This window comes from Hemicordylus capensis, chromosome 4 (assembly GCF_027244095.1).
Source record: "Hemicordylus capensis ecotype Gifberg chromosome 4, rHemCap1.1.pri, whole genome shotgun sequence".
Lineage (NCBI taxonomy): Eukaryota > Metazoa > Chordata > Lepidosauria > Squamata > Cordylidae > Hemicordylus > Hemicordylus capensis.
In genome coordinates, this window is record NC_069660.1 from 11,519,448 (window position 1) to 11,538,724 (window position 19,277).

The 19,277-nt window shown below is 45.6% G+C and overlaps 1 protein-coding gene across 12 annotated transcripts in view; it reads right to left on the reverse strand.

Annotated features, from left to right (window-relative positions):
* ARFGAP1 (ADP ribosylation factor GTPase activating protein 1) overlaps nt 1-13,000 on the reverse strand; it is a 54,014-nt gene extending 41,014 nt beyond the window's left edge. For 4 of the 12 annotated variants that reach the window (XM_053246128.1, XM_053246123.1, XM_053246132.1 and 1 more), the window contains exon 1: nt 12,733-12,997. The gene's annotated coding sequence lies outside the window, so the exon portion shown is untranslated. Of the gene's footprint in view, nt 1-12,732 lie in introns of all 12 variants that reach the window. The other 8 variants (XM_053246131.1, XM_053246133.1, XM_053246127.1 and 5 more) reach the window with 4 other exon arrangements.
* Nucleotides 13,001-19,277: the final 6,277 nt, after the last annotated feature.

Genomic DNA, 19,277 nt, shown 5'->3' on the forward strand with positions numbered 1-19,277 from the left:
GGTATCATCTGCAAATTTGGTCACCTTGGCTTACCCCTACTTCTAGATCATTTATGAATAAATTTAAAAGCAACGGTCTGAGTACAGATTCCTGGTGGACACCACTTCTTACTTCCCTCCATTGTGAAAACTCTCCAATTAAACTAACCCTCTGTTTCCTGTCCTTCAACCAGTTAGCAATCCACACATGTACTTGTCCCCTTATCCCATGACCGCTAAGTTTCCTCAGGAGTCTTTGATTAGGAAATCTGTCGAAAGCTTTTTGGAAGTCCAGGTAGACTATGTCAACTGGATCACCTTGATCCACACACTCGTTGACACTCTCAAAGAAGTCCAAAAGGTTTGAGAGGCAAGATTTACCTTTGCAGAAGCCATGCTGGTTCTCTCCCAGCAGGTCCTGCTCTTCTATGTGCTTTACAATTTTATTCTTGAGGATGCTTTCCATCAATTTGCCTGGAATGGACATTAAGCTAACCGGCCTGTAATTTCTCTGATCGCCCCTGGATCCCTTCTTGAAAATTGGTGTTACATTGGCTACTTTGCAGTCCTCCCGTACAGAGTAGGAGTGCAGGGATAAGTTTTATATTTTCACTAGGAGGTTGGCAATTTCACATTTGAGTTCTTTGAGGACTCTTGGATGGATGCCATCCGGCCCTAATTATTTGTGTTCAGTTTTTCCAGACAGTTCAGATCTTCTCCTCTTGTCCCTTCTATCTGACTCCGTTCTTTAGCCTCCATCCATGAAAATCCTGGTTCAGGAACAGGTATATGCTCAGTATCCTCTGCAGTGAATACGGATGCAAAGAACTCATTTAGCTTCTCTGCAACCTCCATATCCTCAATAATCCCTTTCACTCCCTCATTGTCTAATGGTCTAACTGCCTCCCTGGCAGGTTTCCTGCTTCTGATGTATTTAAAGAAGTTCTTGTTATTCCCTTTGATGCTTTTAGCTAAATCTTCCTCAAACTCTTTTTTCATCTCCCTTATTGTCACCTTGCATTTCGTTTGCCAGAGTTTGTGTTCCTTTCTGTTCTCTTCATTTGGACAGGCCTTCCAATTTTGGAAGGAAGTCTTTTTCCCTTTTATGGCTTTCTTGACGTTACCTGTTAGCCATGCTGGCATCCTCCTAGACTTAGTGGTATCTTTCCTCCTTTTGGGTATACAATCTAACTGGGCTTCTAGTATTGTGGTTTTGAGTAAACTCCATGCATTCTGGAGTGAAGTGACTCTCCTGAATTTCCCTTTAAGCTTTCTTTTCACCATACTCCTCATTTTGGAGAAGTTTCCTCTTCTGAAATTCAAAGTTTCTGTGTTAGACTTCCTTGGTGATTCTCTCCCCACATGCATGCTGAATTTGATCGCACTATGGTCACTGTTCCCTAAAGGGTCAATGACATTGACATCATGCACCAGGTCCTGGAGGGCCTGACGGCAGGAAGTGAAGGGGGTATTTGTTCTCAGTTGGAGTCAGACAGGGCGAACAACAGGTTGGCTGGCCAGGCAATGGCAGCAGCTAGAATGAATGCAGGGGCATGAAGTCTCTACCATGGATTTGGTGAGTTCAGGAAAGAAGCCAGGGCTTTGGCTTTGGGGAAATGTTTAGTGAGGGGACATTTTGTTAGCTAACTCATGTTAGATTTCTTTCTTTTCATGTTATGCAAATCCCTACAACTGGTATATTGTGTTTTTATTTTTAACAACAAATCAAGGCAAACTGAGCCAATGCCCTTTTCCAGCTACAGCACTGTAAAGGTCTCTGTAAACTCTCAAGGGGGCTTTTTGTATTTTCTTGCATTTATGTTCTATGCAATTGGGTAACCACAATTTTTAAAGTGTGCCACCCCAATATCATCTGAGAGTGCTTTTTGAAGTATTCTTGTAGTTACTGAGTGCTCCTTTTACCTGTAGCTTAAAGCTGAGAGAGCCTCAGACTGAAGTAGTCTGTAATATTTTGAATAAAGTTTTTCTCATTTTCTTCTTCTTTGCGTTTTACCTTTCTCTGAATGGATTTTTAACGCAGGAAAGGAGATTTTACTCTGGTGAAAACATGCCTCAATGTTAATTGCTCAGCAAATCATTACCAAGTGTTCTCTTCACGAGTAGGCTGCACGTGGAGGGTATTTGTATTTTTCCATTGGCAAAGAGAAGGAGAGTTTTCCCTTGAATGTCGCCCACACTAGCGAAGGATTAAACTCTGTTTAAAAGTGGGTGTGGTGGCAGCAATTTAACTACCAAGGAACAGCCTTTGTTGAGCAAACATGGAGGGAATGATTCAGCATTTTTCTTCCCCCCATGTGGGCTTCTCTGAGACATAAAGTGTAAAGTGTGCCGTCAAGTTGATTTCGACTCCTGGCACCCACAGAGCCCTGTGGTTGTCTTTGGTAGAATACAGGAGGGGCTTACCATTGCCTCCTCCCACACAGTATGAGATGATGCCTTTTAGCATCTTCCAATATCACTGCTTCCCGATATAGTAGCAGTGGGCATTAGAACCGGCAACCTTCTGCTTGTTAGTCAATCATTTCCCTTCTGAGCCACTTAAGGTCTGACTTAAATCCGCTACACAAGGATACAACACCTGGGGCTTTTTAGTTTAGAAAAAAGACTGAGGGGTGACATGATAGAAGTCTATAAAATCATGCATTAGTGTGGAGAAAGCTGACAGAAGTTTTTCTCCTTCTCTCATACCACTAGAACCAGGGGCCATCCCATGAAACTGAAGGCCAGGAAATTAAGGGCCAACAAGACAAATTACATTTTTACATAACACATAATTAACCTATGCAATTCTCTGCCACAAGACATGGTGACAGCCAACAGCTTGGATAGCTTTAAGAAGAGCTTAGATAGGTTCAAGGCAGACAGCTCTATCAATGGCTACTAGTCTGAGGGCTACAGGCCACCTCCAGCCTCAGAGGCAAGATGCCTCTAAATACCAGTTGCAAGGGGGCAATAGCAGGAGAAAGGGCATGCCCTTACCTATTGCCTGTGGGCTTCCCAGAGACATTTTTATTTAGCAGAGGGAGAACAACTGGCCCTATCTATCCCCAGCACAGCATCACTCCAGTGGCTGTTGTGTCTATCTTCTGTTCCTTTTTAAAATTGTGACCCCTTTGGGGACAGGGAGCCATTTTATATCTCTCTATCTCTGTGTGTAATCTGATTTGGAAACTTTTGTTGAAAAGTAGTATATTATTCATCTGGTGGATCATTGTGTGAAACAGGCTGCTGAACTAGGTAGTCCTTGGGCATGATCCAGAAGGGCTGTTCTTATGAAGGGAAGACGACTTCCTTCAGAAAACAGTACTGTCCAAATGAAGAGAACAGAAAGGAATAAACTCTAGCAAAATAAATGCAAGAAGACAATAAGGAAGGCAAGAAGATAGTTTCATGAACCTCTAGCTAGAAGTGTCAAGGGGAGTAACAAAAACTTCTTTAAATATATCAAAATATATGTACAGGAGGAGGAGCTAGGTTGTTACACACAACTTAGCTCCTCCACATCACACAGTTCCTTGAGGAAGTGTGTGATGTGGGGATGGAGGAGGGAAGAAGAGCCAGGTATATAAATGTGTAAGATGGAAGACAAGGCCAAAGTCTGTTTCTGAAGTGTGTTCGGGTGGAGGCCTAGGTCCAGGCCAGATTGAAGAAATGCCAGTACTCCTGCTGAGGTTGGAACAGAACATTTCTTTTTGCCCAATAGGAGAAAGCCATCCATGTGGCCCAGTATATCCTCGTGGTTGAGGGGTGTCTGGAAGCTAGGATGCAATCCAGACTAGAATCAACTATGAAGACTGCCATCTTAGCCATTTTGTTGATCTCTTGGCAGAGTTTTGTGTTCTCTAGAGGAATGTATTGTGATAGCTCCTTGGCCCAAAAACCGATGCTCTGGCAAAAATTGAATTAGCAGCTAAGGCCTTGATAACCGTGGCTGAGGCATCATGAGACTTTTTGTGTGTGTGTGTGGAACTCACATTTTTTGTCTTCAGAAATGTTTAGTTGTTCTCAGGGTGGATTTGATTTAAATCAAACTGATTTAAATCACTAGCAGGGTGGATAAAAAATTAAAAAATCCAATTTAAATCAAAAAAATCCATTTTTTTTAATTTAAATCGGATTTTTTTGATTTTTATCCACCCTGATAGTGATTTAAATCAGTTTGATTTAAATCGTGATTTAAATCAGTTTGATTTAAATCAAATCCACCCTGGTTGTTCTTCTCCCTCTTTCTGCATGATTGCCCCTGACACCAGTTGGGAGACAGGGGCATCTACTGCAGGGGAGGCTAAGATCGCTGAGACCTCTTGTGGTGATGAGTACAAATTGCCTGGGAAAGGGATAACGGGCTTGTGTCAAACAGAACTGCCCATTGGGACAACATGGTAGAGTGAAAGAGAGATGGGAAGGGTTCAGAAGGAGAAGAAGATGAAGTAGAGGGAAAAACCTTTTCATCCAACTCCTGGTTGGTAGCTGGAGTGTCTATATTAGGAACAGCCTTAACTGTTCTCCTGGCCTTAGCCATGAGGATTTCAAAGTCCACCAAATGAAAGAGGCGGTTGGATTGTGTAGCCAGTGGGGAGGTATCTTTGTCAGAGATCCCTCTTCAGATTCTGATTCTGAGCTAACCAGCACGTTAGGCTGAACAGTGTGAGGGCAGGATTGGAATGTTGGGAAGGGGCAGGCTGGGAAGGGATGGAGGGGAAGAGAAGGTTTGCTTCGTAACATAGGTCTCTTTGGCAGGCACTCTTCGGAAGAGGAGGGGGGGTTCTAGATGCCTTTTACACACATGAACAGGTCTGGGTACAAATCTGCCCCGCTCCACCAAGGGAATTGCCCTATGCACTGGGCTGGAGTCAGGGGAAGAGGAGATAAAATGTTTGGAAGGGGCCCTGGGTCTGTTAGGGTGATTTTCTTCCTGAGAGGGGGTGGGAGGGGTGCTGGGGAAATAGAGGGTAGGAGAGTGCAAAATTCCCTCTCAATGAACTGTTTTAGCCACTTGGAAGTATCATCCAAGAGGAGATGAGTATTTTCAAAATCCTCCCTCCCTCATGGACTGGTTTGAAAGATGCAAGCGCCACTATAGCCTCTGCAATGTCAAGCTGGCAGGGAAGTCGCATCAGTGGACCATGAGACAGAACAAAGATTTCCAGCAGACATCCAACAGCTAACTGAGTCCAGAGGATACAGGCCCAAGCAGGTCTTCAATGCTGATGAGACAGGCCTGTTCTAGAAGCAGATGCCATCCCACTCCATTATCAGCAAAGAAGCGATAACTGCTCTGGGTTTCAAGGCAGCCAAGGACAGCCTCACTCTGCTGGTATGCAGCAATGCCGCAGGGGACTACATGATCAAGCCCATGCTCCTGTACTGAGCAGAGAACCCTTGTGCCCAGAAAGGGAAGAGAGAAAAACAAACCAGCTTCCCGTCTTCTGGAGAGCCAGCACGAGAACATGGGTGACCCCAGTGCTTCTCTCTGACTGGATGAACAACTGCTTTCTGCATGAGGTGCAGAGATATCCGACCTTCAAGAACCTGGCCTTCAGTCCTCCTGGTGCTCGACAATGCCCCTGGCCATCCTGAGACCCTGCAGTTTGCACACCTGAACCTGGAAATTGTTTGGACAGAGGTCTGATTGCGGCTTTCAAGTTGTACTACATCCACTATGCCTTCAGAAGGATGCTGGATCTCAGGGAAGCTGATCCCTTTGACAGTCAGCAACTGCTGGAGGAGCTACAGCATTGCGGATTGCACTGCGGATTACAGCATCCCTTGCAGAGATCAAATCTCACACATGGAACGCAGTGTGGAAGTAGTTGTAGCCTGGGGCAGTGACCTCTTCATCTGATGCAACCATTCCCTCAGCAGCTGATGAAGTAGAGTGGAGTAGGACCTTACACATACCATTGGTGGAGAAGGCCTGCAAGATTTTGAGCCACATGAGGTTGAGGAATTTTTCCAATTCCATCAAGAGGAGTTGACAGAGGAAGAATTGGAAAATATCATCCAGGCAGCTCCTGAGAGTGAGGAAGAAGAGGAGAAAGGAAGAGATGCTCCCCAAGCCCTTCACCACAAAGGGGCTGTCTGAGATTCTGCAGCTGAGGATTGCCTTGGCTGAACAAGTATTCCAAGCTGATCCCCTGATGGAGTACAGCATCAAGTTCAAAAGGCAGCTGCAGGCTGCTTTGCAACCCTATAAGGATACCTACCAGGCTCTGAAAAGCAAGGGGAAACAAAGGACCATCACCAGCTACTTTGAAAAGGTAGCTACACCCACCACCACAGCTACAGAGTAATCATCGGAAAGCGACACCTCCACTTTCCACGTCTTCAAGGAGTAAGATGACGACAACAATGCCAGCAGCAGTTCTGCTTCTTCTACTTGATCTCTGCTCCAAGCAGAAGACAGGAGATGAAGTGCTGAAAACTCCAGCAAGCGGAGTGAAAAAACTCCACTGCTTTTAAAATTTGATTTTTGCTACTGCAGGCCAAAGACTGGATAGAGTTGGGGTGCTGCTATAGAGCAGACAGGTTTGCAGAAACCTTATGGATAGGAGTTGTTAATTTTGCTTATGAGGAGAATTAAAATTAAAACAACAACATCCAGAAATTAGACACTCCACCATGGGTGAAGAAAGAATATTTGATAATTTACTTTTCCTACCACAAGGTGATATATGAAAGCTTATGTCAAAACAATAATTCTCAAAATAAAAGGCATAATAGTAATTAAGAGTGACTTCACATCTCTGAACTTCAGACCACCAAGTTTATAAATTATAATTGTACTGTTGCACAGCACAGCACTAGAAATCAATTAGACAAAATGATTATAAATTATAGCAAATTGCCTGGAAACCAAGGCTGCCATCATTTTCAGTGAGAACAGGAATGAAGCCTACAGAAAGGAAAGCAAGTAAATGAATCTCTCTCCTACATCTTCTTATCCAGAATGAAGTCAGGAGGTGCCGAAATTCAAGTGACACCTTCCTTCCACAGTAACAAATACCTCAAAAAATGCAAGCAAAGCATCTGAAAAGAAACATGAAGGTATATTCATATAAATATATGCATCCCAATTGACAGGCTTCCCAGGGCCTCAGGTATAGGTCCTTCCAAGCATCAACTAACCAAGATCCTTTTAACCTCTTTTAATTAGGAGGAGATCTGGTCCTGGGGTAGCAAGAATGAACTGTCCCCTTTGCTAAGTAAAACCCTTTGCATGGGAGACTGCATGTGAGCACTGAGAGATATCCCCTCAGGGGGTGGGTCCACCCTGGGAATAGTACCTGCATGCTTGCATGCAGAATGTTCCAAGTTCCTTTCCTGATATCTCCAAGATAAGGCTGAGAGAGAATCCAGCCTGCAACCTTGGAAAAGCTGCTGCCAGTCTGTGTAGACAATGCTGAGCAAGATGGAACACTGGTATGATTGTGTATACGGCAGCTTCCCATGTTCCTAACTGGAGATGCTAGGGACTGAACTTTAACCATGCAATGCACTGAGATAGATCAGTACGCTCAAGACAGGGACTATACACAAGGGGCAGCTAGGTGATGAGGTTGATCCAGGACTTGTTAATACCTTACAGACAACAATGTTCCTTTCTAAAGATCTTCTAGCTCAAGAAGAGTTACAACTGAATAAGCCCATCCATTTGTTGTGCTAAACAGAATAGTTGTATTTGAATCTAATTTTAATGATTATTAAGTGTTTGGTTTTCTGCTAAGTAGTCCTGTCAGCTGCTTCCATATGCAATACGTTCTCCAAATATTTCCCTCATGAGCAATCAATTATAAAAATAAGGAAATAATTCATGCTCACACAACTGATACAATATAATTTTATCATGCCCAAATTTGATTAGGTTTACGACCTTCCTTAGCTGGCACTTAAATGCATCTTCTTGTAGTCTAACATCAGCAGAAATGTCCTAATAAATTGTTCAAGTTGTTAGTTGAATTTATGAAAAAAGGATATTTACAGCTTCAGTATTCCAAAGATGCAGCACACATAGAAGACTTGTTACAAACTGTTTGAAGAGATCATCATTATTATATTTTAGATACACCTTTATGTTCTATCATGTTGGTGATTGACAGCATAGTTATAAAAATATATCTGCATATAGTGGGTTACAATTAGAGTGTGGATAGCTTATTTTATCTTATTTGTGTGGCCATTTCCATACGATGGTTCTCAAAGAGCTTTGTGGGTGGGTTGCTAGGTTGCTCTCAGTGGGTGTCAAGGACAGTGAAATACAAAAGGATAAGAAGAACAGAATGCCAGAGTTTGGTGGTGGAGTTAAAAGGAGAATCCTAAAAAAACACCCAAAAAAACCCTAACTCTTGGCAGGGAAGCAGAGTGAGAATCTACAAAGAGCAAAGATGCTGGAGAACAATTGTGTTATAAAGCAAACAATGCCTTTTCCGAATAAGCATCTACAAGATAAGATGGTTCAATTAGCAACCAGGAAAAGAATACAGTGTTGAAAGTATTCTCATGAGCAATATTCTATCAGTGTTACACAAACTTTTGATACCAGGGGCACAGTTGCTGATTAAAATGGCAGACACACTTGATTCTTACATTTAGAAAGATAGGAGATGTTATGTATCTCTTCTTCCTATCTATACCACCCAATACAAACATCTCTAGGTGGTGCACCTATATCTGCTCTCAGAATAACTGAGGCCTTCTCCTTGCAAATATGGGGCAGTCCATTTAACATTTAACTTGTTTGCTTTATAACACATTGTCTCCTGGCACTTTGCCATCCCGTTTACCCAGTGAGGGCTCAGTGATGGGACTGTGCAGTTTAGTGCAGGTTTCACATGGGAACTAAAATATAATCAGATCATGACTGAATCAATAAAGCGCATTTAATGTGCTTGTTTCCACTGAAACCAATTCAAATATTTACATGGAAATGTTTATTGAAATACTTTTAAACATTTAAAGTCAATACACAGTAGTGTTTTCTACAAACAACCCCAGCTAAAGAAAAGAAATAAGACACTATGCAATAAATTTGCTAGAATTGAAAGCACTTATAGTTTTTTTGGACTATGTCTCCCATCATCACTAGCCAGTGGCCAGGCGTGATAGGAGCTATAGTGCACCATCTGCAGGAGGGGCATAGTTGTGAAACTCTGTGGAAAATCATAGTTGTGGAGATTTTTCAATTTTCACAGAGTTGTCTGCATTGAGCCAATGACTTTAGTCACAGGGATAGTTTACACAGTACCTCTGCTTGCAGAGATATTATCCTGGGGGATCTTACCCATCCATCCCTCTCCCACACAAAAAAGAAGTCTTATGCAGAAAAGCAATGGTAGATTGATGGAGAATAACCACCCATGGCTAGGTTGACTTATGACTGCAATCCACTGGGATTATGACTAGTGGGCCGCTGTGCGAAACAGGATGCTGGATTAGATGGGCCTTGGGCCTGATCCAGCAGGGCTGTTCTTATGTTCTTATCCCATCAAATATGAAAAGCCAGTTTGCAGGTTCCTCACTTCAGACATTCAAGAGGAGTGGTGAGAGAGTGTGAGCGATTCCCATTTCCTCTTTCCAAGCATCCAGCTCTCACCCAGAAAGGTGTAATAAGATGCTGTAAGAGTAGCAGCAGCTAAACAATATAGTGCGAAACACTGGAGTAGTTCCCTGTATAGGAAATGTGCATCCCACTTCTTCTGATGACCCAGAAGCATCACTTGTGCTTCTTTTGAGTGCCCAAAATGGCCCTTGGTGAGATTCTCACATTATGAGAAAGCGAACATGGGAAAAAGCTCTCTCGTAAATGTCTGAAAGCCATTGAAAAGACAAAGTACAAAGGTTCACCTCCAGACAACCAGAGAAAGAGGGTTTGTAAACTGGAAGTGTTGTTTTTATTCTTCTTTCAGATTGTCAAGTGTAACACAAATAAGTAACAAAAGTGTGGACTTACAAATGTGTTTGTGGACTAGAAAGTCTGTGAAATTATTTAAAAACTGACACACACACTTTAAAGAGCATGTGTACTGCTCAGAGGGAGGAAATAGATAGTTAAATAAATGAAAGCAGAACTTCTAGAATCCTTGATGCCTGTCACTTGGATTTCCACAATTTTGATGTCAGTAGGCAGAATGTAATTATTTCCGATTCTATGCATTTCTTGGAATTGAATATATATGGGGGCGGGGCAGTTGCAAATCAAGGAATCTAAAATATCCTTTGTGTAAATCCTTACCACTGTAAAAGAAGAGAAGAGAGTTTCCCTACAATTCACATTTGGGTCTTTTATAGCCTTTTTATTGGAAAGATTTACCAAACACACATTATATAGAAATGTGATAAAGAAAAAGAATCTATTGAATAGTCTGCAATTAAATCCCCCAAACAGGTTACTGACTTGATCAAAAGAGTTTGTATGGGAAACCCAACATATGTTGTCCTAATTTTAAAGAGAGAGAGAGAGAGAGAGAGAGAGAAAGCGATCTAATAATAAGTGCATGCCATTAATATATTAAGGAGAGTCTTGAAGTACCTTAAAGGCTAACAAATCTAAGATAGCACAGGTTTCTGTGGACCAGAGTCCATGTTATCATCTGCACCAACAAGTAAATTAAATAGAACACAGCACATGTAGCTGCCTCGTACAGATTGGCCCATCTAGCTCTGAACTGTCTCTGACTGACAGCAAGCTCTCCAGGGTTTCAAACATGGGTCTTCTCCAGCCCTAGCTGCAGATGCCAAGGATGAACCAGGGATCTACTGTATGCAAAGAAAGTGCTTTATCACTGAGCTATACTGCCTCCTCCAAAGACTTTAGGTGGTGAATAGCAACGATACCAATAACAATTAATTAATAATAATAATAATAATAATAATAATTTTAAAAGGGCAAATGCCTGGCAAAACAGGTTGATCTTAAGAAGGGCCTTAAAAGCAGTCAGGGAGGGGGCCGAACGAATCAGGGGAGGGGGAAGGGGGTTCCAAAGAAGAGGGGTAGCCAAAAGTATGAAGCAAAAGCACAATGGATAATTTCCTACTGAGTCAGAAACTTCATCCATCTAGCTGTATGTATGTATGTATTTATTTATTACATTTATATCCCGCTCTTCCTCCAAGGAGCCCAGAGTGGTGCACATGTTTCTCCTCCCAACAACCCTGTGAGGGAGGTTAGGCTGAAAGAGACGTGACTGGCCCAGAGTCAACCAGTGAGTTTCATGGCTGAATGGGGATTTAAGAAGTTTGCACACAGATGCACATGTGCGCACGCAAACATCATTCACCCTGGCCAGGGGAACATTCATGCCCAGGGAGGACTGACTTTAGGAAGCTGTCTTCCACCAAGGCAGACTGCCTGTCCATACAACTTACTCACAGCCGCTCTCAAAGTTTCAGACAGGAAAGGGGTCTTTCCCAGCCCTACCTGGGTCTTTCAGAAGGCAAGGAACTGAACCTGGGGGCAGCTGCATGCAAAGCAAATGCTCTACCCCTGAGCGCTGGCCTCATCCTCCATAAAAATGGTATTCACAGGCAAGCAACCCAACCTTAAGCCAGTGGCGACATCAGGGGGGAGGGGAGAAGTGGCAAAGTGCATTTACGGGTGGGCGAGCTGTGTCCGAAATATTTAAGATTTTATTTTTTATTTTTTTTATTGGGGGGGGAGGCAAGCCAAGCAAGCCTCTCCCCTGCAAAAAAATCTTAAATATCTGGGACACAGCTCACCCACCCATAAATGCACTGTGCCACTTCTCCCCCCACCCCCTTCGCCACCCATGCCACCCCGCCCCCACACACCAGAGCCACCATTGCTCTGCACACATTTAGCCTTGCACAACCCAGAGTGCTTATTGCAAAGAGGCAGCAACCCTCATCAACAGTAACAACTGCCACTGAACTCAAAGGGGCTGACTCCAAAGCAGGGGACGGGGGTCCAAAACTGCAGCCTCAAAGGAAAACAAGAAGCTGCCTTCTACCGAGTCAGACCCTGCTTGGGGCAGTGGTGAGAGCAGATTGTTTGCAGGCAGAAGGTGCCAGGTTGAATCCCCCACGTCCAGTTGAAAGGATCTCCAGTAGCAGCAAAGACCTCTCTATCTAGACCCTGGAGAGCGGCTGCCGGTCATAGGAACAGAGGCAGCTGCCATATACTGAGCCAGACCACACTGGTCCTTCTAGCTCAGCATCGTCTTCACAGGCTGGCAGCAGCTTCTCCAAGGCTGTCGAGGCAGGAGTCTCTCTCATCAGCCCTGTCCTGGAGAAGTTGTCAGCGGGAGAACCTGGAGCCTTCTGCATGCAAGCAGGCAGGTGCTCTTCGACGGAGCTGTAGCCTCATCCCCTCTGGGGCAATGCTACACAGTGCTCACACATGTCATCTCCCCTCCAAATGCAAACCAGAGAGGACCCTGCTTAGCCAATTCACACTTGCTGCCCCAGGACCAGCTTTCCCATATCATCACCCATAGCTCGCATTTCAAAATTGGGGAGGGGGCGGGTGGGCGGACTCAACACCCCCCCCCCCACGCACAACCTCAACCCCCTACTCCCACCCCGGAGCAAGAGAAAAAAATCCCACGCCCAACAATCCCTCCTCCTGGGTGGGGGGGGGGTCAGATAGACCCCGCTCCCTTGTTCCCCTCCCCCACTCCCCCAGGGGGATAGGCGGAGGGACCCCCCCCCTCCCTTCCCAGCGTCCCCTTTCTTTCTGCCCGACCCTTCCACGTCGCTCCCTCTCTCGGGGCCTACCTGGTAGCGCAGCGGCTGCTCCAGAACCGGCGGCGGCGGCCGCAGCAGAGTCACAGTCAGTCAGTCAGTCAGAGCCTCTCAGCCGGCTTCGGTAGCGGCTTTTTTCCCCCCTTTCTTTTTTCCTTCCCTCCTCGGCTTTCACAGCGCCGGCGCCGGCTACGTTGACACTTTGCAAAGGATTCTGGGTATTGGGGCAGGGAGCGCAGCGGAAGAAGGCTGGGTCCTTCAGGTCCGTACGGCGCATGCGGGGGAAAGGAGGGAGAGGGAGCGGAGAGTTTGCGCCTGCGCGCGGCCGCTCTCTCGTGTCTCGTCCCACCATACACGTATAGGAGCCGGGAAGCAAAGGGAGGGGCGGAGAAGGGCGTTCCATAAGACAGCCTAACAGGCAGTGAGTGGAGGGCCCGTCTGAGGATCCGCAGCTGCTCTTGGACTACAACCCCCATCAGCCCCTCCGCGGCGACTGATTGCAATTTATTGTGGCTGGGGATGCAATCCAATTACAGCAATAGAGCCTCAGGATGACCGTTTGCTGAGCAAACTTTGCTCTGTAGCAGCTGCTGCCAGACGACAACTCCCATAAACCCGGATTACAATGGCCAATAGCAAGGGCTGATGGGAGTAGTAGTGCAATAGCTGCTGGAGGGCCCCGGGGTGCATACCTTTTGTGGCGGGCAAGCATGCAGGTGCTCTTCGCAGGACGGCCCCATCGCCTCAGGAGAATATCTTACAGTGTTCACGCATGTCTCCCACCCAAATGGAAACCAGGGCAGGCCCTGCTTAGCAAAGGGAACAATTCATGCTTGCTTCCAGAGGACCTGCTCTCCTCCTCCAGTGACACAGTATGGGCTTCTTGTAGTGGGTTATGAGACTGAATCCACCTTGTGTGCTGCCCTGATCAGAGATGCACCTAGGTAATTTTGAAGCCTGGACCTAAAGGCCTTTGGAGCCCCCACCCCCGGCTGCAAATTAAGCATCATTTTTTAAGACCTAGGTTATTGAGGGCACAACAAACCACACCACCCACGACAGACTAGAGAGGATTTGGAGGCCCCCAGGGGGTGTGGAAGCCCTGGACTTTGGCCCTGAAGTCCAGGGGTAAGCGTGCCTCTGACCCTGACCTGATTGCAAATAGTATGCATAAGGGCCCCATAGTCAGGAACATGGCAAAGACCCTTTGCCCCCACTTTGGTCTCAGTCCAGATGGGGCCCCTGCAGCTGCTCAGGAAGCCAAATGCCATGAGCACATTTGCATTCTTGCTACTAACTTCTTTTTAATCAGCAATTTTGCAATCTACAGACGTTCTGTCAGAAAATTCCCATCAGTAACCCACAGATACAATAATTGCCAATTCATTTTCAGTGCATCTCCACCTCCTCTCCTGCTATATCAAGAATGCCATGGCCTGTTATTCTTGTGGCACACAGGAGATTTTAGAATTGCATTAATTCTAACAGTACTTCCATGTGTATCTGCCTGCCTCCTTCCATCAATGAGAAAATAACAGACCCCTAAATATGTGTCCGTTGGAATAAGCAGTGAAAGACACACATGATTCCCACCCCGCATTGGGGTAAGAGAAAGTGGCCTCTTCGTATCTATTCCCTGCTCAGCACAAAGAAATGTACAATGAGTCTTACTTTGTGTTACATAGTTTAATTAGAGCTGTGTTTCTACCAACAGATGAAACACATGCTTTTTTTTCTGAATTAAAATTGGAATCATGTGTTTCTTTTAAAGCTGAGAACGTTTCTGCCTAATGGAGAGCTGGTCTTGTAAAGGTAAAGTGTGCCATCAAGTCAGTGTTGAGCCCTGTGGTTGTCTTTGGTAGAATACAGGAGGGGTTTACCAGTGACATCTCCCACGCAGTATGAGATGATGCCTTTCAGCATCTTCCTATATCGCTGCTGCCTGAGGTAGGTGTTTCCCATAGTCTGGGAAACATACTAGCGGTGATTTGAACTGGTAACCTCTGGCTGGCTAGTCAAGTCATTTCCCTGCTTCACCATTAGGTGGCTGGTCTTGTGGTAGCAAGCATGAATTGTCCCTTTTGCTAAGCAAGATCTGCCCTGGTTTGCATTTTGAATGGGAGACCATAAAGTGGTTCACACTATCGAAAACTGGGTAGTACAAGTGTCTTACCCAGGTTTGGGAGCTGTGTGTGCCCCCAGTTTTTGGTTGTGTGGGAGCAAACAACTTAGGTAGGAGGAAGGAGAAGTGATTGTGTGGGAGGCAGGAGATGGGTAGGACAGCGTCGTCCTACCCAGCTTTCATACCCTGTATTTAACCAATGTGGAAGGAAAAGCTGTCCTACCCAGCTCCTGTCTCCCACACAATCACTTCTCCCTCCTCCTACCTAGTTGTTTGTTCCCACACAACTGAAAATTAGGAGCGTGCACAGCTCCCAAACCTGGGTAGGACACTTGTCCTACCCAGTTTTTGGTTGTGTAAACACCTTCTATATGTGAGCACTGTAAGATATTCCCCTTAGGCGATGGGGCTTCACTGCCTGCCCTCATGGACCAGGAGCTGGTTTTGTGGTAGCAAGCATGAATGGTCCCCTTTGCTAAGCATATGGTTTGCATATGAATGGGAGATTACATGTGTGAGTACTGTAAGATATTCCCCTTAGGGGATGGGGCCACTCCAGGAAGAGCACCTGCATACTTGCATGCAGAAGGCTCCAAGTTCCCTTCCTGGCAACATCTTCAAGATAGGGCTGAGAGAAACTCCTGCCTGCAACTTTGAAGATGCCGCTACTAGTTTGTGTGGACAATACAAAGCTAAATGGACCAATGGTCTGACTCAGTAAACTCATCACTTGCCAACCACAGGGGTTCCATTCCAGCAAAACCTCGCCACTGGCAAATTCACGGTTGGCAAGCAATTGAAATCAATGGGAAACGAGGTTAGGGGAACTTCAGCTGTGAAAAGACTGAAAAATCAAAGGAAAACAAAAAACAAAAAAATGCCAAAAATCACCCAGAATCCCTTAGAATCACCAAGAATAAGCAAGAGGAGTGAGCAAACTGAACCTCTGGGAAATTTTGAAAAAAACCCCCCGAAATTGCTCGAAGGCACTTTTGAACACCAAAAAACAGCTCAAAGTCACTTTAAATTGTGAGGAGTTGGCAGGGTCAGCAAGAGGAATGAGCAGATTGAAATTCTGAACCCCCCCCCAAAATTGCAGAAACCACCCCCCCAATGAAAAAATCTCACCAAACTGTGGATCATGGTGGGTGAGACCAGTCACGATTTCCCAGTTGCGGATACTCAAAAACGCAATTGGGAAAACCTCAGTTGGCGAGGGATGGCTGTATAAGGCAGCTTCTGATGTTCCTTCCTATGTGTATAAAAGTAACATTGGCCTGCCATCCGAGGCACCCATCCCATATGTCCGAGAGTGGTCATAGCTCAATGAACATAAGAACAACCCTGCTGGATCAGGCCCAAGAAGGCCCATCTAGTCCAGCATCTTGTTTCGCACAGTGGCCCACCAGATGCCGCTGGAAGCCACAGGCAGGAGATGAGGGCATGCCCCCTCTCCTGCTGTTACTCCCCTGCAACTAGTACTCAGAGGCATCCTGCTTTGCATGCCAAAAGTCCCAGGTTCAACCCCTGGCATCTCCAGGTAAGGCTAGGAAAGACCCCAGCTAAAAACCTGGAGAGCCACATAGGCAATATTAAGCTAGGTAGACGGGTGATCATCATCTGACTCAGGAGAAGGCCTTCTGACTGTTTAGAGGTGACTTGTGTCTCGATAGGACATGTAGCCTCATAGGAACATAGGAAGCTGCCGAATACTGAGTCAGACCATTGGTCTACTTAGCTCAGTATTGTCTTCGCAGACTGGCAGCAGCTTCTCCAAGGTTGCAGGCAGGAATCTCTCTCAGCCCTATCTTGGAGATGCTGCCAGGAAGGGGACTTGGAACCTTCTGCTCTACCCAGAGCGGCTCCATCCCCTAAGTGGGGGAATATCTTCCAGTGCTCACATTTCTAGTCTCAATTTCGCATGCAACCAGGGTGGACCCTGCTTAGCTAAGGGGACCTTTCAAGCTTGCTACCACAAGACCAGCTCTCCTCTCCATCAGAGCCTCCTCTGATGTATTTTGCTACATCTCCCTTAATTGCATCATCACATCGCACCTGCGGAGCAGAGCTGGTCTTGTGGTAGCAAAGATAGATTGTCCCTTTGCTAAGCAAAGTCTGCCTTGGTTTGCATGTGATGGGTGGCTACATATGAGTGTTGTAAGATAGGGTTTGTTAACCTTGGGCCCCACCGATGTTGTTAGACTACAACTCCCAGAATCCCCAGCCACAAAGGTTATGTCTGGGGATTCTGGGAATTGTAGTCCAACAACATCTGTGGGCCCAAGGTTAAGAAACCCTGCTGTAAGATACTCTCCTGAGGGGATGGGCCATAGCTCAGTGGCAGAGCATCTGCATAGCATACAGAAGGTGCTAGGTTCAATCCCTGGCATGCAACCCTGGAAAACTGCTGCCAGTCAGTGCAGACAATACTGAGTTAGATGACCTGATAGCCTGACTTGGTATAAGGCAGCTTCCTGTGTTCCACCTGATGCAGATGTGCAACAGAATTACCTGGCCCCAGCAATCAGAACTGAAAGGAGGCAAGGCCAAGCGGTTGATGGCCACCAACAAATATATCATTTATTTCAGGAGTTCTCAAACTTAGGTCTCCAGAATATTGTTGACTACAATCTCCCTCATTCCCAGCCACAATACCCCCTTGTGGCTGGGGATGGTGGGAGTCAGAGTCCAACAACATCTGGAGACCCAACTTGCAGAACCCCTGATGTAGACAACAGGGCAAGATTTTGGGTGGGCAATTTGGTAGGTGGTGATTTGGATCAGGGAGGCAGCAGCATGGAGGAGCAGGGTTGGACTCCTCCTCCTCCCCTGCGGCAATCATAATACAAATCAGGGTTCCCCCTAGATTGCTTTGTATACAAGAAAAAGACACCCAGACTTTCAGTTGCCACTGCAATATGCCGAGCTGGCTCTTGTGTATCTTTGCAGGCCTCAGTTAGCGATGTTGCTGATCATGCCGGCCATGGCTGTCTCTCGGATTAAACAGCTGGCGCTCACAGCCTCAAGAGAGCACTGTTGGACAGCCTTTCTGCCCCACCCCCTTTCCACAGACTTTTCCTGAGAGCATTGCTTCTCTTTCTCTCTCCCCGTATCACTTAATTCATCAGCCATGAATATTCACGCACAGCCTGGACAACTAAATCTGCAGACATGCTCAAAATTGCCTTCAGCCAATTGGCAAGCATCTGCGCTGCTTATGCTCAGGAGTTATGATTTACAAACTGTCGGGGGGGGGGGAGGTGACGGGACATGCAAACATATGCCCAAGACGTAGCTAGTGCTTGGTTGGTATATGTTGCACACACAACCAAAATTCTTTAGTGACACAGGAATAAATGAAGGAACTGTGTTCAGGAACATGGTGCCTACAGCATACTGGGACTGTTAACTCCAGATCAGAGCAGATGAGGTCAAGGCAGTGGGATTCCAAAGATGCAGACAGATTTGATGGGCAGGTGTTTCATTTTCTAAGTTTCCCTACAGTAAAATATGCCTGGATGAAAAATAGGCAAGGATTATATAGGACTGAGCCATCTAATGATGCAGCAGGGAAATGGCTCAACTTCCAACACAGAGGTTGCCGGTTTGTATCCCCGCTGGTATGTTTCCCAAACTATGGGAAACTCCTATATCGGGCAGCAGCGATATAGGAAGATGCTGAAAGGCATCATCTCATACTGTGAGGGAGGAGGCAATGGTAAACCCCTCCTGTATTCTACCAAAACACAACCACAGGGCTCTGTAGGTGCCAGGAGTCGACACTGACTCGATGGCATACTTTACCTTTACCTATATAGGACTGAGTCACAAGTTTAAAGGAATATAGACTTCTTCAGTAGGGTAAATTAGGTTTATTTGGCTTGTAGCTCCACATTTGGTCAGCAGCTCCATGTGGAGAGAGAGCATTTTTTTCCTCCCTCTCTCACAACACTAGAACCAGGGATCATCCCATGAAACTGATAGCCAGGCAGTTTAGGAACGAGAAAAAGGAGCACTTTTTCACACAGCACATAATTAATCTATGGAATTCTCTGCCACGGGATGTGGTGATGACCACCAGTCTACGAGATGACTTTAAAATACTTTCAAGCTGAATTCCTGGTGCTTATCAATGGTGACATGTTTCATAAGCAATAAAAGCATTCAGAAGTAAGTATTTAAGGGAGGGGAAAAGCACATTGCTCTTCAGTGCACCACTAGAGTCTTCTTTATTTCCCTTGACATACCAGGCCTGTCATGCCTGATGGCTTCACCTTTTGAGAGTATTCAGTTGGAAAAGTCTGAGAATTTCATTACAGGGAACATCAGAAAACAGTACCTTTTTATTAGCTTTCTTCAGCTGCCCTGGCTCACAAAGTCACACATTTCATACCTTGTGTGTGTTTCACTCCTTGGTCTTGATTGGCACAATGTCAGAATGATATGAGACAGAACA